General features: G+C 48.1%; 1 long non-coding RNA gene across 1 annotated transcript; it reads left to right on the plus strand.

Annotated features, from left to right (window-relative positions):
- Positions 1-1678: 1678 nt before the first annotated feature.
- LOC116596588 lies at positions 1679-12689 on the plus strand. The gene is made up of 3 exons (XR_004288202.1): positions 1679-1837; positions 10257-10474; positions 12017-12689. It is a non-coding gene; the product is annotated as an uncharacterized LOC116596588 (long non-coding RNA).
- The last annotated feature ends 2396 nt before the right edge of the window (positions 12690-15085 follow it).

Below are 15085 nucleotides of genomic sequence, written 5' to 3' on the forward strand. Positions count from 1 at the left end.
GGGCTGCAGCCAGCCTCCCTCCCGCTCTGGCGCATGGGCGGAACATCCGGGGAAAACACTCAAGTCAAGAACTGCAGCTCTGGATGTTTGCATCATACCTCGGAATCTGATTCCATGCTTCCAGTTGGCCCCAGATGTAGCTTACCCAGCTTATCAGTGCCGAACCTTGCTGTCCTATCTCCCGTTCCTTATCTTCTGAAGTATTATACGGAATCATGGCTCACTTTTCAAAAGCTCAGAATGAGACCACGGTATTAGTTTCTAAGTTCAAATTTCAGATTTTCACGCTTGCCCCGTTCTCATCTCTTTCCCTTCTCTTTCAGAGAGACTGTCTTTTGGGATGTCCTCCTGGAAGGTGAGAGCGTTAGCTCATCCCACACGCAGGCCCCACGGAGTCTCCGCATCTCCTCTCATGCTCCGTGCATGAACTCTGTGTTGACGAGTCTTTGCACACCTTGCCAGAGAGAAGGTCCACATTTCTGTCAGAGATTTGTAGTGACCCACGGCCCCACAGGGGTTAAAAAATCCTTTGGGGAGGGATTTCCCATGATTTGGCAACTAGAAAGGATTTGGATGCCATTTAATACAAATTGTCATTTCACAGATGGGGAAACTGAGGCCCAGGTAGCTGTAGTTATTTTTCCCAGGCTGATGCAATAACATAGTGACAAAACAGCAACGGGGTCCAGGAGCAGAAGTGCTATTTTCTTTTAACCTGAAAGTCTAAGCCCCGTCCATGGTCTTGGGAACTGTGGTAATCTCTATGCATAGGGAACTAGCATATGGGATGTGTTTGGAAAGGACTGTTTTCCTCATTTGCCTTTTTTGGTAATTTACCCTGGCAGCTGGGAGGTATCTTCTCCCATAGGCCTGTCCAGAAAATCCTGTGAAACTTCCCACCAAGGCCAATACCTCGTGCCATCCCTTGGAGCCATTAAGCACCGTCCCGCCTCGGGCAGGATGCCACGGAGAACGTGTGTGTGCCCTTGCGTGCGCTGAGGGGATGTGCACAGGAATGCAGTCGCCAAGCAAGCAGCGAATGCTCGTAATAGGGAACCAAGAGAAAAAAGTCTCAAGTTCCACTTTTAACGCTTGGCTTCCTGGAGGTTTTTTTTGTTTTTTGTTTTTGTTTTTGTTTTTTTAGATGGTATCTGTTTTGTTTGTTTGTTTTTTTTTTTAATTTTTTTTTAAAAGATGTTATTTATTTATCTGAGAGAGAGAGAGAGCACGAGAGAAGAGAAGGTCAGAGGGAGAAGCAGACTTTCCACAGAGCTGGGAGCCCGATGCGGGACTCGATCCCGGGACTGGGACCATGACCTGAGCCAGAGGCAGTCGCCTAACCAACTCAGGTGCCCTAAGATGATATCTGTTTAAGGAACATCTTAAGCCTGGATTGGGGTCCTTACGAATGAGAGAGCCCACTCAACCTTGCTTTCTGTTGCGAGATGTAAGCCTGGTGGAATTCGAGCACGTCGGAGGTTTACTTCTCAACCATAGTCTGGGCAAGGGCTGTCAACGTCCCCTGACAGTGGCTTCACCTGGGGACACCACAATGAGGTGCCTTGGGAGGGCTGCCTGGGTCTCCAGAGAGATTCACCAAGTACATGGTCACTGCCCTCCACTAGAGACTGTGTCTTGGGAAAGCACAGGCTCAGAAGTTGCTACACAGGGAGAAACTTCAGACACCATGGACTCTGAACCTCGCACTTCCGCAGCTGAGCAAACCGAGCCACCGTGACTGGCTCTGTGGTGGGTGGGGGATGAGAGCCAAGCTTGGGGTCTTGACCTACTGTCGTCTTGATGAGTGACGTTGGCCTGCAGTAGGCGACACCACAGGGTGAGCATCTGGGGCAGGGGGGAGGGGAGGGGGCATGCACATCGGTCTCCCGCTCAGTCCTGCAATATTGCCCAAACCCACAAACCGACCCGGTGACAAGAATACTGGCCAGCGCAGGGGTGATGTACATGGTGCTTTGCAAGACTTGTCCCATTTCGTCTCTACAGCAATTTAAGGTGGTCATTTTACAGATAAGGAACCTGAGTTTCTGGGAAATTAAGAAACTTGCCCACGTGACTCAGTCCCTGAGCGGCCACACGGGAACACCAAAACAAGAGTTTATAAAGATCGTGCTACTCAAGACTCCCATGACCCTTGTCTGTCTGGCTGGCAGTCTGTCTGTTTTCTCCTGGAGCACACCCAAACCTGAGCTTCCTGTTTCTCGGAGCAGGATGTTTCAAGGGCCTTCATTCCCACTCAGAGGTGTGGGTGATCTGCCCTGGGCCTCTGTCCCTGGGGCCTGAGATGCCCAGGCAGGTGGCTCCCCACCGCTCACTCTGGGTGGGCTGGGGGTTGATTGGCAGTTCTCTGTGTCCCCCACGTCCCGCCTGCCTCTCGGGCAGCCCCTTACAGCAGGGCGTCGAGTGCTTGGGCCAGAGGCCTTTTACAGCGATCTGTAAATTGCTTTATAATGATCGGACCATTATTCTTTTCAATAATTTGCATTTTATTTCCAAATAAAATAAGGTTGGGTCTTTTCTCTTGTTTTCTTTTCTTGGTTCACAGGGATTTGGTCCTGATTTGGTTGTGCGGAGTTCACCAACTCCGTACCTCCTTTCGTCAGTGGAACCAATAGGAGCATCTCCTCGTCGGAGGCACATGGGCTCAGGACTCAGGGCAGATCCTTCTCTTCCCTTCTCTTCTCTTCTTTTCTTTCCTTTTGTCTTTTCTCTCCCTCCCTCTCTCTCTCTCTCTCTCTTTTTTGACTCTTAACAACACCCAACTGGGATGAGCATCTTGGTTTATATTCAGTTACCCAAGGGCTTGTGGTTGATCGCTTGTGGGTGTCCTCCATCATTCCCCAGAAGGGATTTCTGCCCTGGGAAGAATCGAGGGTGGTGTGGTGAGAGGTGGGGAATTGTTCACGAGGACGGCATGATCAGCGTGCCACGGCCCGGAGAGGCAGAGGCAAGCGTGACACCATCCTGACCTTGGGCAGCCTCTGTCACTTGTCGCATCTTGTGTTCACTTAGATCCCTGACTAATGGGTGGGAGGGACCGAACCCTGAGAGGAACAGAAACCAGAGGTCTGGGCTTGGCAGGACCCACCCTGTTAACCTCAGAACTGCCAGGGAGCCGTCTTGGTTTCCTGTCACTTACCAGAAGGAGTGGGATTTCAACTGGTTTCTCAGTGGGGCCGATACCGTGGTCTTTGGGTGGGTCCAGCCCAGGTTGGCTCAGCAGGAATATTCTTAATGTTGGGGCTGCCCTAGGGCCTGCTCAGGTCATGGGAAGGTCAGGGCCACCTGGTGGACTTGCCCTGCTCTGCTGATGACAGTGGGACTGAGAGCCAGTGGTGGTGGTGGTGGGGACGTAGCCTTGCTGGGAGGCTGAGGTTCTAGAGAGCAACAAGTAATCTTGTGGACTCTGTTGTCAGGGTTGTGGAGCAACACCCTTCTGTCCCCTCCTGCACCCCCCTCACCTGGGGCTTTCAGTCAGGCCCACAAGTCCCAAGGCTGTTCAGGAGAAGCCTCACCTCTTAGTCCAGGGCCCAGCTGGTCGGGGAGGGTGCACATGAAAAGGGCAGGTTGGGGGAGACGATGATTTCAGGCAAAAGTTGCTGCCATCTACAGTAGTTAGGTTTTTTTTTTTTTTTTACCTTAAAGCAAAATAAAAATGCTAGCCAAAGTCAAGCCTTCTTGGTGGCTAATGATATAGAAAGTGACCTTTCAATTCACAGAAAATGATGTACTTAAACTTGGGGGGGGGTGGGTAAAATAAAAAGAGAGTAACCTCCGGATTAACAGCTGGCATTTGTTGGAAGGGTCCCAAAACATTTAAACAACTTCACAGCTTCTGTTATTCTGCAACAAGAAACAATATATCGGTACTCTCTATTTTAGTCCTTACAACACATTCACAGGTTTGGAGGTTCCTACCCCTTTTCGGCAATGGGGAAACAAAGTCATAAGGCGTTGAAGTCAAAAGCTCCCAGGCAAGAATCAGCAAGACCAGGACTAAGGCACAGGATTTTCGGTGTGACTGGTTCTTGGGTGTCTGTCCCCAGCTTCTCCTCCCCAGGGAGTCATGCACACAGAAACCCCCAGGGCAATTCTTTGCACGAGGAGAGCGGATATTCGCTCCCGTCCTCACACAGACATAGGACAGAGCTTCAGAAGCGGGAGAAACTTGCACTAGCAAGGCCAGTTCCTGGTACTTCACTCTAGATCTCCCCTCCAGAGCTGTCTGGATCAAATCCAGGGCTCTGCTTGTCTGAGCACATAGCGCAGGGGTGTGGGCACCTGCCCCAGGGAGCACCTGTCTGTGTTCCTATCTTCAGTGGTGTGCACAGGCCTCACTACCCACAGGCTTACCATTATTTTTGCCTTGCTTGTTTGAGAGAAGAGTATGATTTCTTCAGGTCTCTTCCTCAAATCAGTTTGTGCTCTCTGGCATCCCAACATCCTCCTTGAAGGTTTTAGGAAAGAGCCCTAGTCTTGGGATGTTTGGAACTCCTTTCTGCTGTAGGTCGGGCCTCCTCCGTTTGGCACCGAACGGCTCCCCCTCCACCCTGCAACTGGCTGGAAGGAAGGTAAACAGATTGTTTGATGGCTTCACATATTTATTCCACACTGGCTGGGGCTACTGTGCTAGGCGTGGAGGGTCCTGGGAAGTATAAGTCAGTTATAATCCTGAAGGAGGCTCTGGGTGGTGGGAAAGAGGGGAGATACAAAACTTGCCTTAGGAATGCGAGTGGGGAGGGGAGAATCTTAGCAAACTGTGAGGTTGCTGGGTGCAATGATATTTTGAAACGTGAATTGAGGTTCCCTTTTTCTCCCCCGATTTCTTTGTTCCTTTTGCTGCTTTTCCCACTCAAGCAGGAGCTTTCTGTGCACCATCTCAGGTAAGAGAGCAAGGGCGGAGAGAAAGAGCAGTCCCATTTGGCTGCCCCAGTCGCTCTCTAGGGGGTGTGCCTGCACCCCCTTGCTGGGAACAGAGCCTACAGAGGACTCACAACTGAGGTGTGTGGTAGACATCAGCTTCTGCTGCTGGGACCTGCCTTACTCAAGGTTTAGTGCCCATGGATGACACCCATGCTCATTTGACTGACCAAGGCAGGCATACAAAAGCAGCCCTCTCACTGAATTCAAGCCAAACCTGTGGGCTAGTTCAACTCCAGAGCACCTCTTAGGGTTGGCTGGAGGTGGCCTCAGGCACAAGCTCATTGCAAGCTAGCTTCTCCTACTGAAAAGTCCTGTCTGTTTTCTTTCCAGGGGAACATGTCAGGAATACTCCCCAGTAAACCTTCTGCATGCAATTTTTCATCTCAGACTATTTCCAAGAAACCTCTAAGGCAGTTGACACAGGACCAGGTTGTGAAAAAGTGGACTCTAAATGGAAAATTAGAGAGGAGTACATGGCTAGCTGATGGTGAGGACCATGTCCTGGCAGTGAGTGGAGCCCAGATGGTTCTGGAAAGGCTCTATGAAGACAGTGATTAGGAAGTTCATGGGACAGGGTGATGGTGGCTGAGGGCTCCTCGGGTTGAGGAGAGCAGGAGGCTCAGGGGAGACTCACCACTTTAAGGCAAAGTGTGAGAGCCCAAGTACATCATTGGCAGCTTATAAGAAAACCCCAGCTGGAAAGCAAGTCAGCTAGAGTGTCAGTTGTGATCTCAAGTAATGTAGAATTTTGGAGAAGGTGAAATCCTCAGGTCTCTAAAGTCTGGGTCCTAATAGGGAATAGGTGGGACCTTAATACTTGGTATGAGAACCTTGCACCCTTATGTTTCCTAGAATCCTCCAAGCCTGCAGAATTGGTCTACTCCTTGCCCCATGGAGAAGATTGTTGATTCCCCTTTCTTGAAGGCCTCTTACGGAGGCCTCAAATAAAGCAAGTATCCTACAAGACAGTGCTTTCCCTCTCAGATTCTAGCCCCATCTTTCTTCCTGGTAAAAGATGAATGGCAAGGTCCAAATCTCAGTACAGTGTGACCAGGTCTGAACTGTGCAGGCAAAGGTGAAAGGAACTAAATGGCAAAGGAGCTGTGGGAACTAGCTAATAGGTCCCAGAAGAGCCAAGAGAATGGTCATAGGATTGAGACAAAGAGTACAGAATATAAAGTTGAATAGGGAGAGTTTAGTGATGAGTGAGTGCTCTACCTTGGCACAGGACTTCACATCTTGGCCAGAATCCCCGGAGGCAAAGCTAACACTTTGCTGGGCTGGTGCTCAAAAGGAGGAAGCAAGTACCCACACCCAGGCAGATGGTGGAGGAAGGGACCAAACAGCTCCAAGAATGGTCATGTTACAGTGGATATGTTCCCAAGAAGGCCAGAAGACTTCCTGTTTACAAAGGGATGCACTGGTAGAAAGTGGCCCCAGCATCATTGAGAAGTTCCAGAATGGCTACTCTATGCGCCAGAGCTGAGGACATATGTGAAATCACAGAGTGGGTTATTGGGAACAATGGGGAGGATAGAGGTCAGATACTGTATTCATCAGCAGAAGGAAGGTGTAGGCAAAGATCCCAATGAGAGGTAAGGTCAGTGGAGCACCCAGGGAGTATCATGTGCTGCAGAGAACCATGGAGACGGTCAGGAGACACATTGTCTCTAGAAGTAAGATAGATTGGCAGCCTATGAAGGTGTTGTTTAATTGGTACAATTAAAAAAATTACGGGTGATTGAGAGGGTTAGCAAAATCACCCCAGCAATAGTCAGGATCTCTTGTCTAATTGAGCTAATTCTCATACCCAGAACCCCTAAATTGAAGGGGAAACAGTTTCTCCCTGGGTCCTCCAACATTACAGCAGGTGTGTTTGGCAATATTTCCCTCAGTTTTTCTCCAAAGGGACCTAAGCCATTTGTGCGGCAAATTCACATTGGGGAAGGAGGAATCCCTAAGCTTTCTGAGGATTATCAAACCGACACTGAGACTTGGGGACCCAGAATGCCACCATGTCCCCCTCCTTGGAGTACAGACCAGGAAGTCAGGTAATAAAAAGTGTCTTGGCTCAGGTCCCTCTCACAGTCCCTGAACCTACTGGTTGTCATTTCTCTCAACTACAATAGGGAATAGATATAGTCAGTCTTTGGCAAAATCTGCCCATTGGTTCCTTTGCTCAGAATAAAGAAATGTTGAGTTGCAGCACACCCTTCTCCTACCAGGGAGTAAGTCATAAATATGCTCACGCCACGCTGAGGCAGGAATGCTGGGGATGAGCACCACTGTCAAGACTGAGAACATGGGGGTTGTGGTCCTTCTTACAGCTCCATTTAATTTGTTGTTCTGGCCCCTACGAAGACCAGATGAACCATGATAGAGGACCAAGAACTTCCCCAAAGTGAATCAAGGAGTAGCTGTCCTTGCAGCTGATCTGCCAGAAGTGGTTGTTTGTTTGTTTGTTTGTTTGATTGGTTGGTTTTCACTAGAGAGTATTTATATATTCTTTGGCCTATGGAAGGAAGTCATTGATTTGGGGAATGTGTTCTATTCCATCCCCGAGAAGAAAAGGATCAGTAGCAGTTCAGATTCACCTAGAACAAAGGATGCTTTTATAGTCCTGCTCCAGGTCCATGTTAACTCTCCCATTCTTCACCCTGTTAATAGTCTGAAGCCACCTGGACTATCTGGACATTCCAGAATATCACATTTATCCATGACATCAGTGCTCATGTAAATTGGATCAGATGAGCAGGAAGTGATAAGTCAAGGGAGGGCTTGGTAAAACACATGGATATTAAACTCATGAAGACTCAGAGACCTGCCATATCAGTGACAATCATGGGGATCCAGAGACTTGGTGTTTCCTGAGTAGCCCCTCCAAAGCAAGGAAGGATTTCATCTCATACCTTCCACCATTAAAAAGAAGCACAATGCTTAGTGAGCCTGTGGATTTTGTAGACAGCCTGCCTGTCTCTGTAAATACTGCTTCAACCCATTTTCTGGGTGATACAGAAGGCTGTCAGCTTTGAGTAGGACTCAGGGAGGAGGGCATCTGCAGTAGGGCAGGCGGTGGTATAAGTGACCCTGCTGTTGTGTCATACAACCTGGCTGTCCCTACGGTCGTCACTGGTAGAAATGGCATGGTACGGCAGAGCTCTATGGTGCTAGAGATGTATGATGGGGAAAGGCATCATGTGGAGCTTACAGCAAGCTCTGGGAGAATCCCAAGTTAACTCCTGGGATTTTGGAGAAAGGCCATGTTATTAGGAGCAGAAAGGTAGGCATTATTTGAAAAGTAGCTCTTAGCAAGCTCCTCAACCCTGGTAGAGTTGGAACATGTCACTATGGGATGTTATTTAACTATGTGGCCAGGCTGGGTTCGGTGAGACTCATTGACTTATAAGATTGAGTGGACTCATGATAAGGGGAAGTGGGCTCTCCAGGCCTGGGCATAAGGAGGGCCAGAGTGAACGAGGAAGTTGCAGTTATCTGGGTCCCTTACCAGCCACTATTGCTTTCTGGTCTTTTTCTCTCACCTACACCGATGGTCTCCTACGGGGCCAGGGTGACTTGACTTGCTAGTGAATTCCAAAAACGGACTGCAGGTTATATCACTCACGGAAGGTCTTGGAAGATGGCAGTCAGGAGAAATCCTCCAGGGGATGTATGTCTGGGCAGCTCATCTGGTTATCCACTTTGTAGGGAAGAGAGATGACCTGAGATAAGAATATGTACCATGTGACACTCATGGCAAAGTGCGTGAACAGGGGTGAGTATCCTGGAAAGAGAAAGAGAAAGATTGTCCCCCCACCCTGCCAAGGGGGGACAAGAAGAAGCTTGAAGATGGGCTCACAGGAGTGAGTACAGTGTGAAGATACGTGTATCACAAGGTCATGCCCAGCCAAGTGCATTCACCATGGAAGAGGTAGCAACGAAATAAACAGAAGACCATCACCAGCCTGTCATCAGTCACCCCAGTGCAGGGACAACAGATGCCACAGTGGCAGAGGTGAAGGATACACATGAGCCTGTATGTATGAGCTTCCACTGACCAAGGCTACCTAAGGACTATTGCTGCTGAAGGTGGAGCCCCCAGTGCTAGTAATAGACATTTGGTAAAAACTGACTACTGGGATCTCTCCACCATGGACGGGATATAGATGAGTCTTGACTGGGTTCATCAGATAGTCTTGGCACAGGTTTGCCTTTCCTGCCTACAGGGCCTGGGGCCACACCAGAGCCCACAACATAGGATTTCACATAATATCAGTTCAGGTCAAGGGACCCACTTCATCGCAATGGGGGTTCAGCCCCCGCGACCATGAGAGCCACTGTTTTCTTCACATATGACATCACCCAGAAGCTGTCACCCTGCCAGAGAGGTAGAAAAAATGTCTTATGAATATAGCTAAGATTCCAGATTAGAGAGAGTGCCTCACGAGTGTGATCCCCCAGGACACAGAAAGCAGGCCACGTCAATGAGGCCGTGCCCCTGGCAGGTAGAGTGCGTGGCTCTGAGAACCAGAAGAAGGTAGTAGGAGAGGTCTTACCCACCACTGCTCCCAGTGACCAACGGAGGGAACTGTGCTTTCTGTCCCTGCTGTGTCAGGTTCTGTGGCTTCCAGGGGGAGAACGCCTCCAACAGAAGACTCAATAAGATGGTTACTGAATTTTATTTTACAACCACCCCTGGTCAGTTGACAGTTGAACGGCAGACAAGAGGAAGAGCTTTTATCCTGCAGGATCACTGACCCTACTTATCAGGGGGAGGTGGGATTGTAGATGTACAATGAGGCGGACGGAGGAGGGGATATGATTCCCAGGGTTGCTCTGGGGAGTCTCTTGGTGCTCCTACCATAGGTGGACAAGTACAGGAGTCATCTCCTGAGAAGAGAGGGAGACCCAGGGGCTCAGACCCTTCAGAGAGCCGGTCCGGGTCACCCTACCAGGCAACCAGCCCAGCCCAGCAGGGGAGTGGGGAGTCTTGAATTCGTGGTGGAGGAGGGCATCGTGAGTGTCAGTGACAGCCGAGGTCCAGTATGGCAGTGGGGGCTGTTGTTTATTTGAAAAATCTTCTTTTCTAAGTTTCCCAGGTAATTAGTCCAACCAAAATCCCAGAGGAATTTCCCTGATGGGGCACACTCAAGAGAAAAAGTGAGTGAACCCATAGTGGTTGCGGCCTGCAGCAAGCAGACACCTTCAGGCTCTACGTGGAGCTCCCTTCGGAGCCTGGATGTCCATTACCCAGCTGCCTCCCCCGGAACAGCCCTCAGCCACAGGGAACCATCCCACTCAAGTTTCCCTCTTCCCAGACTGCAGTCCATGTCCACTTACTGGTCTACTTGGGGGTTCAAGGATCTGACCTGCTTGCCTCAGCTGGGGAGAGAACCAAGGGAGACATCTCCAGCGCCCGAGATCTCTGCAGATGGCTGATGTGCACATGTGATCTTGTTCAGAGTTGTCGTCTCCCGTTGCCCAATCCCACCTTCCTCCCCTTCCTCAAAGATGTGTCTTCTGAGAACTCGCCCCGGTAAGCCCTCCTCCCTCAGTTTTGCATCTCAGACTCTATTTCCATGAACACAGCTCTGTTTCTGGAACATAGATGGGCTTTTTAGTTCCAAAGCCAAGGGCTTTAGGATATTGGAAAGGCCTCATGGAATATATAAGGTTTGGGGGAAAAAGATCAGCAAGAGTAACAATAGCTTATTCCAAACAAAACGAGAACAGAACAAAAAATAAAATAATCTGGGTAGAAAGCTTATTTTTCGTGACAAATTCTGAAGGGATCCCTTGCTCCCAGCCCCGTGTTCCCCGTGTTCTCAGCACCATGGTGGTCATCTGTGGGCCTGAGTGTGGGGAGTGGCCCCCTCTCCCTCACATAGCCCTAAGAGCTAGGGCTCCTAGCTCTCTGGAAAGAAAGTCTCTCACTAGACTCTCCACTTTGCAAAGGGACCTGGGCTTTTCATGAAAGATCATGAAGATGAAAATTCGCCAGATATGCTCTCAGGGCAAAAGTGATTTCATTACCACGCTTCTCACTTCCAATTCCCCCCTCAGATTTTGACCTGGTAATTCATAAAGATGTTTTTAAGAATGAAAAAATAGATATATCCAGAGTCTTTGGCTGTTTTCAGGATTTCGTCTGAACGGTGGGCCTGCCATGTTCCTGGAAACAGAACTCCTAGAAGTACATTTTTTTTTTAAAGAAAGAAATTATGGGTTATGGTGGAATTTTACCATCCACTGACTGTGCATATGCAGAGCTTGTCTCGCGAATGTGACGGAAATACCCACTTCACCATCGGCGTGAGAATGATGGAATTCTAAAGCTCAGCCTGTTCAGTTTCATTCACTTCATGAGACTGAGAAAGGGAGAGAGAAATCCTTCACTACTTATTGGATGGGTGCATGTTACTAAACAGTTTCAACAATTGATTTGCTTTATACAGTCAAGACAATAAATTTGCAAATAAATGAAAGCCACTTGTACCACTGTTCCATGGAGCAAATATGTAACATGTGAATATTTATGATGGTCAATCAGGTAAAGCTGCTGAACACTTTTTTCTCATCTCTCACCAGTGATGCAAAGCTCAAGGAGGAAGCTATCAAGTTTTTTAGCATGTTTTGATTAAATAAACGAATCACATTTTCATGGTTATAAACTGGTTCATCAAATGGGGGAGGCAGTGCAAACAGTCTTCTTCTCTAGAAACATATGGTAGGCAGTGTAGGCTTATGAAAATTGTGTCATAGTTCAACACTCAAATTAAGTCAACCCTCTAAAGGCTAAGAAATGATAACGCATTTTACAGCACCGATGGTAAGGCTTCATGCTGATTTTTTTTTTTTTTAAACTATGAAACTCAAAACTAAGTTTTAATGTCTCCAAATTGTCCCCGAAGAACCTTGAGTTTGCTGGCGCTCATTAATGTGTTAGGACTGTCCTTCCTGCTGTCAAAGTTCTAAAAACAGGCTTTGCCTTTAGGATTCTTTTCTTTTTCACCAAAATACAGGTGTGACATTTAGGACAATTTGTAAGTTTTTTTTTTTTTTTCTTTTTTTTTACTAGGGAACATAAAAGAAAACCCATCTTTTATTCTCCTTCTGCCTTGGACCTGCTGATGCTCCCATTTTGAAGTGGAATCCGCACCACGGGAACATTCCCCGGGAGACTGGGGCCTCAGGGACGCTGAGGAGATGGACACTCATGGGGCCTTGCTTCTCAAGCTGGCGGGTGTTGGAGCCCATTTCTGTTCCACCAAGGGGCGATTTCACACCTTCTTTGTTCTCCCACAGCCTTCACCCCGTCCTTGCCCATCTCTGCCCTCGGAGTCGATGACCCCAGTTTCCCTGAGCAGGTGGAGGCTCAGGAGAAGACACCATCTCCCCACTCATGTCCTCCCACCTGTGCGCTGCCCACCCCCCTCCCCGCGGGCCCTCTGCAAGGCCACTGTCCTGGAGGGAGTGTGTCCTGGGCCGTCCTGGGTATTTTCCTGCCAGCCCATTAGGGCTTCCCCGACAAGGTCCATTCTTCAGTTTCTGTTGGACTCTTTCCATTAGCATTTGGGCTCTACTGAAGGAAAAACACAAGCCGCCCCGTCCAGCCCTCTAGCTCCTTACAGGAACCCCGGTGACCGAATCTCTATTCTCCACCACCTCACCTCTCCTCCCCTGTTTAACCAGCTCCTGTCAAAGCCAGGGTGAAGGGACACCTGGGTGGCTCAGTTGGTTGGGCGGCTGCCTTCAGCTCCGGTCATGATCCCAGCATCCTGGGATCGAGTCCCACAGCAGGCTCCTTGCTCGGCAGGGAGCCTGCTTCTCCCTCTGCCTCTGCCTGCCTGTGCTCTCTCTCTCTCTCCCCAACAAATAAAAATTAAAAAGAAAAAAAAAAAAGCCGGGGTGAAGCCCACTCTCTGGGAAGCTACTTGGTCACTGACCATCTTCATCTGAGCAAACCCAGCCGTCAGTGCTTTCTCCCCCTGGACCCTACCTCACAATCCTGGTTCACACATGGGTCCCCTCCTTCCTTTTAGGGACGCTCTCACCCCTGGACTTGTGCAGCACAAGTAGCCTTCTGCCTGCTGCCCTCCCTGGGCGCCCGGCTGCTGGTTTCCAGACATCGTTAGCGAATCTTTGAATTTCCTGCTGCTGCTGTGAGAAATTGCACAAATCCAGCTTCATGAGCAGCAGGAGTTTATGATCTCATGGTTCTGTAGAGTCCAAGCCCAACGTGGGTCTCTCTGGCCTAAAATCAAGCTCTCGACAGAGCTGGGGAGCGTCGGCTCTCTTGTCCCGCGTCTGTGGGTCACCCACACTGCTAGACATGGGACCCCTTTCTCCACCTTCAAAGTCAGCGGCGTGCCTTCTTCTCTCCTGCTCGACCTCTGCTTCTGTTCTTGCATTTCTTTCTGACCCTAGCGCCTCGGCCTCGGTCTGATAATGACTGCTGTGGTTATGCTTGGCTCTCCCAGACAGGCCAGATCCTCTCTCCATCTCAACATCCTGACCTTCATCACATCTGCAAAGTCCTTTTTCCCCTGTGAGATACTATATTCACCGGTTCTGGGGGAGTAGGATGTGGTCATCTTTGGTGGGGGTGACTTATTCAGCTCAGTCCCCTCCTCAGGTTTACCTCTTAATTTTGGAGCACCCCAAACTTGGCCCTTGGTCTGCTGCTCTTCTCCGTCTATACTCTCTGAGAAGAAGATCTGCTGAGGTTTTAAACACCATAAGTTGATGACTTCCAGCTTGTATTTCTAGTCTTGAACTCACCTCTGAGATCCAGGTTTGAATCTGCATGCAGTATACCTACATCGTCCACACAGGAGGGTAAATCATTATCCTATTGTTAGGGATGTACTAGCAAAATTTTGCTAGTGAGATTCCACAACAGTGAACATCTGTGTGCATAGACCTTTTTGCACGTGTATGAAAAACTGTGGTGTAAAAGTTGTAAATGTGAGAGTAGGTAAATTTATTGATCTTTTGTCAGATGTTAGTGCTTTTGTAACTTAAGAAATCTCTTCCCAATGTTGTGAAGAGAATCTTTATATTTTTTTTCCCCAAAATTCTGTTTTTAAATTGAGGTCTTTCGTCATTCTGGAATGTGCATGTGTGTGTATGTGTGGGGGTGTGTGTGTTTCGTATGGTTAGCCAATTGTTCCATTCCCACTTAATGAATATTCTAGCCTTTACCTACTGAATTTTAATGCCACTTTGTAGAATATCATGTTTCTAAAAGGGATACTACAGCAGAGATGGTAGAGAAACAACCTGGGTGCAAAGCCCAGTGCCATTACTTAACAGGGATGTCCATTTCGTGGAGTTGTATAATCTTCCTGCATTTCTTCCTTAGTCCCGCTTATCTGCAAAAAAGGAGAAAATATTAATAAATACTGGGGGCCTGGGTGGCTCAGTCGGTTAAAAGTCTGCCTTTGGCTCAGGTTGTGATCTCAGGGTCCTGGGATCGAGCCCCATGTGGGCTTCCCGCTCAGTGGAGAGTCTGCTTCTCCCTCTGCCCTTTCCTTGCTCAGGCTTGTGTGTTCTCTCTCCTCTCTCTCTCTTTCTTTGTCTCTGAAATAAATAAATAAATCTTTAATTAAAAAAAAAACAGATAAATACCTTTTGGGGGATTAAATGAGCAACACTGCACTTTGGTTCCTCTGTGCAGAGCCTAACTCATTAAATATACTCATTAATACTAACTTTCATATTTAAATGAATATTATTTTTATTTTATGTGTGAATCTCTTTCAGGGCAGGTAATTTGATTATCCTAGCTTTATGGTAATCTTGATATCTGTGAGGCCAGATACTGCTATTTGTCAGTTTGTTAGGTTCTGAGAAAAGCAATATGGAGATTTTGATTAAAAATGAATTAAATTTACAAATTAGTTTGAGAGAATTGACATCTATTACTGAGGCATTCTACATGTGAACATGACCTATTTCTCTATTCCCTATTTCGGTCTTCATGTCTTTGAATAGCGATGTACAATGCTTCCTATAAAGCTTTTATACATCTTTTGTTAGGTTATTTTTAGGCACCTTATATTTTATCATTACTGAAGAAGACAGTGTTTTTTTAACTTTCAAAAAATTGTGTGAGTTACTGCTAGTATTGATTTTTAAAATTGGT

Source organism: Mustela erminea, chromosome 7, assembly GCF_009829155.1.
Source record: "Mustela erminea isolate mMusErm1 chromosome 7, mMusErm1.Pri, whole genome shotgun sequence".
Taxonomy (NCBI): domain Eukaryota; kingdom Metazoa; phylum Chordata; class Mammalia; order Carnivora; family Mustelidae; genus Mustela; species Mustela erminea.